Source organism: Ochotona princeps, chromosome 16 (assembly GCF_030435755.1).
Source record: "Ochotona princeps isolate mOchPri1 chromosome 16, mOchPri1.hap1, whole genome shotgun sequence".
Classification (NCBI taxonomy): domain Eukaryota; kingdom Metazoa; phylum Chordata; class Mammalia; order Lagomorpha; family Ochotonidae; genus Ochotona; species Ochotona princeps.
The window spans coordinates 12,666,596-12,676,628 of NC_080847.1; the positions used below are offsets into that span (position 1 = coordinate 12,666,596).

A 10,033-nucleotide genomic window follows, 5' to 3' on the forward strand; every position below is an offset into this window, starting at 1 on the left:
TCCCATGTGACTAGCAGGGGTCCAGATACATGTGTTATCAACCAATGCCTTCTCAGGCATGTTAGCAGGGAACTGTACAGGAAGCAGAACAGCCAGGACTCAAAGTGATGCTTCAATATGGGGTACTTGCATTGCAAGCAGTGGCTTAACCTACCAGACTCCACATGGGGCCAATGTTGGTTGTAATGTAAGGAATCAACATCCATAACAGAAACTGAGTGTGTACCCCAAAAGGTCATACATTTACTCCTTATTTCATATGTTAGGAGTCTTGGGAGACAATTAGGATTAGATACGGCCAGGAGAGTGGGGTCCCAGGCTAGACTCAGTAGCTTTAGAAGAGAAAGAAAGAGCTGAGCCAGCACACATGCTCTGAATCACCTGCTAGTGCCTCCCTCATATTGTAACACCAAGAGGAAGTCAGTGCAATGTTTTTGGACTTGCAGAACCTTGTGCCAAATTGACTTGTTTTATTTATAAAGTATCTAATCTCAGTTATCTTTTATAGCAATGAAAAGTCACAGACACAAACCATGCCAGATAGGAATAAGGAACAAGTTCCTACTCCAGACTGGAGTTGTGCAGTTACTTAACTTACATGACAGTGTTTACCAGGACCTGAGCAATGGTCAGGGCAAGTGGAACATCTCTGCCACGTTTCTGCCTCACAGGAGGCATGGTCTGGAGCCAAGGATGGGAGAGCAGTTTCCCAGAAGCTTACATGTCATTTTGCAGTAACTGTTTAAACACTCTCTGCTCTAACCACCTTGCGTTCAGCTAATGAAGATGCAACCTCAACCCAGGGGAGAAGAACTAACTACATCCAGATCCACTCCACTAGTTAAGAGAACCAGAGGCACTGTGTGATTTGCCTTTTTATAATAGCTTTTTAAAACCTGATTTAAACAGGTTCTGTTTACCACTCCATTGTTTCTAAGAAACTGTTCTGGCGGCCTAGCTGCTAACCAGCCTTTCTTCTTTGTGAACACCTATCATTTCCCACAGACATCTGAAACCTTCTGCATTGTGCCTGTGCCAAATTTGGGAGCAAGATTTTATTTTCCCTTATAGGTTTTTGCTACTGTGGTTAAAGACCTCAAGGGAAATTGAACTTTGTATTTTCATGAGGCTCCTTTCTCAGTATGTCGACAGTGCAGAGTAAGATTCGTGGTACTTACTAAAAGCACATAATTGTGACATCAACGAGAACTGAAAGAACAATCCCAGAGTAAACATCAAGTGACAGTTCCTATATACAGTCCCAGAAGCTTCTCTCTCTGAGCAGTTTCCTTCATAAATACATAAAAGCAATGAACTGTCATTACTCACAAGTAAAATGTGAACATATAAATGCAAGTTGCCAATCCTTAAGAAGTTATCAGATTTCTCCCTCCCTTTTGAACATCCATATGTGCAAGTGCACACACACACACACACACACACACACACAAACACACAATAAAAAAAAGAACTCTCAAGGCAAACATTTGGGACTGCCTGAAGGCTTCCTCTAGCCACAGGACCATAAGTATAAGTTCTTGAGGAGTTAATTCCTTGGGGAGCAGCCTTCTGCCAATGTCCAATGAATGGAGAGAGAACTCAGCTTCCTTACCACTCAAGAGGGACAACTCAAGAACATGTCCAGGGTCCTTGACAGGTCTGAGTCCCAGCCGCCCTCCAGTCACCATTTCATTACTGCAACTTGCCTCCCAGTCTCACTTGCCCAAAACCTTCTTGAGCCTCTAAGGAATCCCTTTCCATGGAATTTATTTCCAAACAAGCTCCATATACTTCAGGTTGAAGACTACTAAAACCAAGATGGGCTAAAAAGCATTATGACAAATTTAGAGACGGCAGCAAACTAGCCAAGTTACAAAATATGATTAACCACTGTGTCCCCCAGATAATGCTAATAACTTGGTGCATGTTTTCATTGTCTTCTATGCAAGATAGAAGATATGTGGAAATGGAAAATGGAGGAGAATAATATTTACTTTCATGCACAACCACCATGAAACCAGTTATGGTTAAGTCCAGAAAATATTCCACCACAGGTATTTTAATAGGGGATTTTTTTTTTAAGATTTTTATTATTATTGGAAAGCCGGATATACAGAGAGGAGAGACAGAGAGGAAGATCTTCCATCCGATGTTTCACTCCCCAAGTGAGCCGCAACGGGCCGGTGCGGGCCGGTGCGGGCCAGTGCGCTCCCATCCAAAGCCGGGAACCTGGAACCCCCTTCAGGTCTCCCACGCGGGTGCAGGGTCCCAAAGCCTTGGGCCGTCCTCGACTGCTTTCCCAGGCCACAAGCAGGGAGCCGGATCGACTGCTTTCCCAGGCCACAAGCAGGGAGCCGGATGGGAAGCGGAGCTGCCGGGACCAGAACCGGCGCCCATATGGGATCCCGGGGCTTTCAAGGAGAGGACCTTAGCTGCTAGGCCACACCACCGGGCCCAATAGGGGATATTTTACAGAAGAAACTAATTATAAAGGAGCTAGAAAAGCCAAATAAACCAAGAGGAATAAGAAATGCAGGGATTTGTAATTGAAAGAAAATGCTATCCAGTTCCTTTGAGAGTAAAACATGGAGTTTCCCTGCAATCTAGCAGTCCTGCTCCTATGTCCATACAGAAACATTCACATGAATTTTCATGTCAGCATGATCCCTAGAGTAGCACCCAAATGGAAACAATCAAAATGTCCATCAGTTGATGAATGGATGAATACCTAAAACATGTTGTTCCCCTACCATGGAATACCATTCAGCCTTCAAAATGAGAGACTCACATGAATGGACCTGGAACATATTCTGTCAAGTGAAAGAATTCAGTCCCAAAGGCCCTTGTGTTTTATGACCCAAGCAAGACAAAACATGCAGAAAGTCCATTGATGGTTGCCAGAGCCTATGAGAGTGATTGCCAACATGTACAGGGTGATGAAAATGCCCTAGATGGTGATTATGACTATACATGTTTGTGGGACTACTCAATGCCACCAAACTGCACACTTTACAGAGTGATTTTACCCTTATTTGAAGTCTATCTCAATATGAAGGGAAGGAGGAAGAGAGAGAGAGAGAGAGAGAGAGAGAGAGAGAGAGAGAGAGAGAGAGAGAAGAGAGAGAGAGAGAGAGAAAGCACGAGAGAAGCCAAAACCATCTTTTGGGCAAGGACAGAGGAGAGGCTGGTATATGGCTGAACAGATTAAGCTACAGCCTGCATCATTGGTATCCCATACGGACACTGGCTCAAGTCTCAGCTGTTCCACTTTTGATACAGCTTCCTGCTAATGGCCTAGGAAAACAGTAGAGGATGGCTCAGGTCCTTGGCCCCTGGATCCATGTGGGAGATCCAGAAGAAGCTCCTGGCTTCAGTAATGCCCACTTCCAATCATTGTTGCCATTTAGGGAGTAAATCAGTGGGTGGAATACCTCTCCCTCTGTCTCTTCTTCTCTCTCTGTAACTCTGCCTTTCAAATAAAAATAAATGACTTTTAGAAAAGAGGAACAAAGGAACGAAATCATTTTATCAGAGCCCAAGATCTAGAGCTCCAACTGTCAGGTGGGAGCTGGAGCCATGCCTGGGAACCGAGTCTAAATTCAATGCAAACAGGGAATCTCATCACTGTTTTTCCCTTTTTCTACCCACCACTCTCTGCAATGGGCCAGGCCTGGCTGGAAACAAGCTGACATGGGAAGCTTAGCAACACAGTTTGTACGGGGATTGTACTATAATATGGAGAAGGGCTGGGGAGAGGTCTGAGACGAAACAGGCCAATGCTTTGCATGGATCCCCATCCCATCAACATCAAACTCTTCCCAGCTACAAAGGATGCAACAGCCAACCTAACGTACACTCTCAATGAATGTTCTTATAGAAATAATGAAGGAAGAAGACGACTACAAAAGTTATTTCAGTAATTACTGCATTAAAGTGGAAAAGCAAGCTTTGGGGCCAGTGTACACTGCTCTATTCCTAAGCCATCTTCCTTCTACATGTACCACAGGGTAACTGACAAGAAGCGTCCACCTTCAGACAGGGGGAAGATTTGCAGCTTACATTGCCCCACAAGAACTACTACGTGGAAAACAAAGATAAACTGACATGGACTTCAGTTTCTAAAACCCATACAGGACTCTAAACATTCCCAGGTTGCTATGGTTCCCAACCAAACGCTGACACTCAGTTGGGAGATGCTGAACCTTGCTGCTCACTTTATCCCTAGAAGTAGTGTGAGAAGAGAATCGACCCTTACAGACATTAGTAAGAACCAAGGTACGATTCCTGCTGACTGTATGAATGCCTTTAATCCGGGGTATATGTCATACCTTAAAGAAATCCTAAAACAGAATTATTAAACATGTCTTTCTTCTTAAAAAAAAAGTCATGAGGCTCTTTTTCTACTTTATATAAGTAAGCGAATCACAAAAGCAAATTTCCTCTTTTTGCTGAAGGCCAAAACAATGTCAAACAAAATAAAGCAGGAGATAAGCACGTACCTCTGAGGCTGTCCATTCCCCACTTTCACCCTTCATTTTGCATCATTTTCAATATTAACACAGCTTAGAAGGCAAGAGGTCCAGAACTGCGACAGGGCAGTGGAAAGATTCCAACAAAATTTTAAAAAAGTAAATGGAATTACTAACTACAAAAGATCTAAAACTATACACAGATCTTTCCAAAGATAAAATATTTCAAAGCAAATCTAACAATAAAGCACCACAGAATAAAGTTAGACTTTTCCATGTACTGAAATACACCATTAGCTTTGGGTTCTAACCACACATCAAAGTATAACACAAAGACTAATCTTTCTTGCTGCTCAAAATGTGTTCATGAAAATGAAGTTATTTGTTCTTGGATCTTGCCAGCAGTGAATACCAATGACTACAAAATGAGTTTCCTACTTTTCAGAACACCAAAGGAAAGCTATCAACACTTGAGAATAAATGTATGTGTGGGCCAGCATCGTTGTGGCTCAAGTTAAACCACCTTCTCTAATGCTGGCATTGCATGTGGGAACCAGTTCACATCTTGGCTGCTCTGCTTCCAATCCAGCAACCTGCTAATGCACTTGAAAAGCAGGGGGCGACTGCTCGAGTGTATAGGCCCTGTCACACTGGGCCTTACCACACAGGTGGAAAAACTGGATAAAATTCTTTCCTCCTGGGTTGCAGTCATCTGGGAATGAACCAGCCAACTGAAGATTCTCTCTTTGTTTCTTTCTCTTCCTTCCCACTCTCCCTCTTGCTCTATATAATCTTGCCTTTCAAATAAACATATCGTTTAAAAATAAATGTACATGAACCAGTAATATATATTAACATTATAACACCTTGTACAATAACTAGCACCATGCTATATTAATATTTTATTATATAACAAGATTAACAATTGTGTTATAGATTACATTTTATATAATTCTTACATATTAATATCTTAATATAAGCTATATTAATATTTTAACAATTTTAAAACATAGCAAAACACTACTAATCTTAAAAGTTCCTCCAAACTTCACATGCTTCCTTTAATGAAACACATAATTAAAACCGTTCCCAATTATTGGCTTATTTCATTTTCATATTCTTACTGAATTAATTAACCAAAACAAATTATAAATCCCTAAAAGTATAGTACTATCTCCTCATTACTTACTCTGTTTACCAGGAGCATTTTTTAAGGATTTATTTGTATTTTAAAGAGTTACAGAGAGCAGGAGAGTCTTCAACCCACTGGTTCACTCTCCAAAGGGAAGAAATGATCGGAGCTGAGCCAATCCAAAGCTCGGAAAAATGAGTTTCTTCCAAGTCCCCCACGTGAGTGCAGGAGCCCAAGGACCTGAGCTTCCATTGCTTTCCCAGGCCACAAGCAGGGAGCCAGATCAGAGGTAGAGCAGCCAGAACATGCACCAGTGCCCATTCAGGATGCCAATGCCACAGGCTCAGCCCATTATGCCACAGTGCTGGCCCCATCTGGGAGCATTTTTAAACTCAAAAAAAGTAATAACTTCATTTATGTACAAGAATATGGAAACCACAAATTGCAGAAGAAATGATCCATTTTTCTAATGATCCATTTGCAACTGCCTAATATGGTGAGAGAAACCATGGATGTTCTGGGCCAATGAGGAAGCACATAGGGGAGCTGAGTATGTTAGCTGGAATATGTGTGAAATTCCTAAACATCAGATACTGGGACTCACCAGTCCTTCAAAGAGCTTTTTGAATAATCTCATTCACATAATTAAAATATACAGGGTCTAGCGCAGTAGCCTAACTACTGAAGTCCCCGCCTTGCACGTACCAGGAACTCATATGGACATCAGTGCTAATCCCATTAGCTCTGCTTCCCATCCAACTTCCTGCTTGTGGCCTGGGAAAGCAGTCGAGGATGGCCCAAAGCATTGGGATCCTGCATCCGCATGGGAGATCTGGAGGAAGCTCCAGCAATTGTGGCCACTTGGGGAGTGAATCATCTGACGGAAGATCTTCCTCTGTCTCCCCTCCTCTCTGTATATCTGACATTCCAATAAAAATAAATAAATGTTTAAAAAATGACTACACAATTCTGTTCTCAGGTTATCATTGATTCTAAATGGCAAACAGGATCCAGGTACACAGCTGCCTCTCTGAGCCACCTTATTCACCTCTGGCCTACAGAAATGCCCTGCCTTGTGCCTGTGATTGGTCTGTTCCCTCTGCCCGGGCAGTTTTTCCATGCCTGGCTCACTGCTACTACCTCCAACGCTTAGCCTTGAGATCACATTCTGAGTATGGTGTGGATGACCCTGTTCCAGGGTCAGCAGCAAACACACATGTTCCCTACTCTACCTCTCATTCTCCTTCCTTGATTTCTTTTATTATCTGCAGCTCTCAATTCTTTGGAATTCCATTTGCCAAGCATCTTATGAGCAGCTGTGCTTTACTGTTTACTTCCTGTCTGTTCTTCCCACTACAAAGGAAGACCCACTAGGAATCTCCAGCATGTAGAACAATGCCTGGCATATAGCAGGTACCCAATAAATGCTGGTTGACTGAGCAATGAATGTGACACTTCTGAAGCCATTCATACTGCTGGCACAGAGCAGTAAAACATTTGTTTCACATATCTGCATGAAATTATAATTCATTGATTGGATCTGTGGTTGGTGGACATCGGGGTCTCTCTGGCTTTTAATTTACTTCTGTTTGCCCTGTAGAGGAACACTACTATTCACATTCATCCATGTGAATCATGCAGCACAGACAAGGCAAAAGTTCTGAAAACTCTGAATATCCAAACCCCCCAAATGCCCTAGTAGGATTCAGCTGCCTAGTCTCCCCAGTCCTGGAGGAAGATGCACATTTCCCCATGATGTATCTGCAAAAGCTATCCTGCTATTCTTCTACCTTCTATTTCTCTAATAATTAATGCCCATTTAAGATACTGCTCAGATTCTGGTTGACATGTCTTTTCCCTGGTTAATTCATAAGGTGCATAAGTCAGGGTCCAGGCAGGAAAAACAAAATTAAAACAAACAACAACAACAACAAAGACAATCACAAGCTATTTCAAATAATTGGGGTTTCATACAGGGAATGGTTACAGGGTATGGTTACAGGGTAAGTGAACAAAAAATGTTGGTGACATGGGGTAAAAAGTTATGAAGCAACCTAGACACTGAGAACATGAAGATGCACTTTTGTCCCCATAGCAGAGGAAACAAAAGGAAAGAGAAGCTCTAGGGGCTAGTGTTTCATCTTTTGGCATCAGTCTATAACGTGGACTTCATGGGTTTATAACACCTCCAGAGGTAAAGGAGGGAAGACAGTGCTAGAGTCATATGCCATCTGCTCAGGAGACACAGGGCTGCATAGCCACAGGTACCTGCAAACCAGTAGAGTAAAACCACCGAGAATACAGAGGAAGGCCCACATGCTATGTATCTAAATATTTAAGCTATTAAGCTACAATGTTATCAAATCACATATTCACAATGTCCTGGAAAGGCAGGCTTGAACTTGGGTGACTGGTACTCCAGTATGGCAAAAAAGGCAAGTCTTAAAATTATGTGATCAGGTCCTTACAACGTAACTTTACGGAACAGGAATGCACACCCTTGACATGAGCCAGGTTTGGGTTGTGCCATGCCCTGCTGTCTCGTTCCCATGGTGACATGTCAGAGTACATACCAGATGAGGAAATGTGGCTGCAGCAGCTGCTAGAGCTGAGGCAACCATGGCTGAAGGACCAGGAGTTGAGCCGGTGCCACCTCCACGGAGGACACAGCCCTTGAACAGATTCTGGAATAAGTTTTTACATAACAGGGTCCCTTGGAGGAACTTGGTCTATAAAGCATACCAGCAAAGCATCTTTGCTTTCACTCATACGCTGATACCTGCATGGATTATTCATTATTATCTCCAATATCATGTGAATACAAAACCATATACTATGGTTCAAAGAAGCCCAGAATACTCCCAGGTGATACAATTCTGGAGACTGGAGAAGGATTTCCACCAATGAAAGAGTTTCCTGATCAACATCATTGAAGATTAATTTAAAATTTCAAAGGTATATGAGCCCAAGTATGTTCCTCAATCACCAGGTTTACTGAATATATTTTAGAAACTTCAATAAAATTTATTTCCAGGGGAGGGGGAATTTAGGTGATCAAATCATGCCAAATAAATACAGAAACGGAGAATCTATAAAATCTGTACACTCTTTAGACAGAACGCTATATTGCTCATATCTTTTTTGAATTTCATATCTCTTATCATTTATTCATACTATATTGAACAGAAATGCTGGTCCACAATGAAATCAAATTTAAAAAAAAATTTCACCAGTGTTAGCTTGAGAAGCCCTGATGTATACTTCTCAACCCCTCAGAGTTCCCGGCCAGAATGTGGAGGAAGAAGGCTGTACACTAACTTCAGACTCCGGGCCCATTGCCCAGCCTCTCCTCAACTACCAACATCATCTTCTATGGGAGAACCAAGCCTAAAATGTCCCAAGTCCACACACACATTCAATATCCACCTATTCCTAGGCATATAGCTTAACACCAACCGCCAGCTGTTAAGACAAGACAGCATGGTCTATCTTTGGAAAGAAGGACCAAAGAACACTTTGCACCAGGGCCCGACGTTATGCAGACTATGGCAGGGTAGGCAGGGCAGGCAGGGCAGACACCAGGTCATTGCATCCTTTGGGAAGCACACTCACAGGCAGGTTCTCCAAAGCTCCAGGCTCAGAGCAGGATCTCTGTTGTCCAAAGGACAGGAATGACTGGATGAGCTCAAGAAGCTGGAAAGTGAGAAGAAAAAGAAAATAGAAAAGAAATACTTATACCTCTGCCCCAAGCGTCCCAGGAGGTCCCTTACTGCAGAAAATAGCAGGAAGTCATCTACTCTGGAGTCAGGGCCAAGGAGTTTATAAAGTCTCAGCTCTAGCACCACGGAGGGTTCTCTGCAAAGACACTTGTTCTGCATGGCTAGACAATGCCTCCCTTGGTCACCTCCTGCAGTACAAATGCAAAGGATCTTCAAAACATTCGTGGAAAATTCAAATTATGGAAAAACTACACAGTGAGACAAGGTTGTTTTTCACCAAAATCAGCTTATCTTTTAATTCTCATTTTTCCCACCAAGTTCCCTCTCAGCTTATAGATCTTTCTGGATGTTGCTGCTATTGTCATTTCTATGTATGCTAGCTTTTCATAAAGCCTCTATGTTAATTGTCAATTTTTGATGATTTTTCATTTTAAAAAACATTAAACTTTATCTTAAGGCTGTGCGTACCAAGTTTAAGAAATTCTTTCATAACTCAGGGTCATGAAAATAATTTGTATTATTTTATAAAAGCTTTATTGTTTAAAAACTACAACTTAGAGACTCATAAAGGTTTTGAATGCACCTGATATTGATTTCTGTGTAGAGTGGGCAATCGGGAGACAATTTAATTTTTCTTTCTCTGTATTCGTACCCAGATGACACACTGGCCATAATTACACCCTCTTCTCCTTTGATCTGCACTATCATTTCCA

The 10,033-nt window shown here is 42.2% G+C and overlaps 1 pseudogene; it reads left to right on the plus strand.

Annotated features, from left to right (window-relative positions):
• Window positions 1–8,158: 8,158 nt before the first annotated feature.
• Window positions 8,159–8,534, plus strand: LOC101533404 (NADH dehydrogenase [ubiquinone] 1 beta subcomplex subunit 6-like; annotated as a pseudogene).
• The last annotated feature ends 1,499 nt before the right edge of the window (window positions 8,535–10,033 follow it).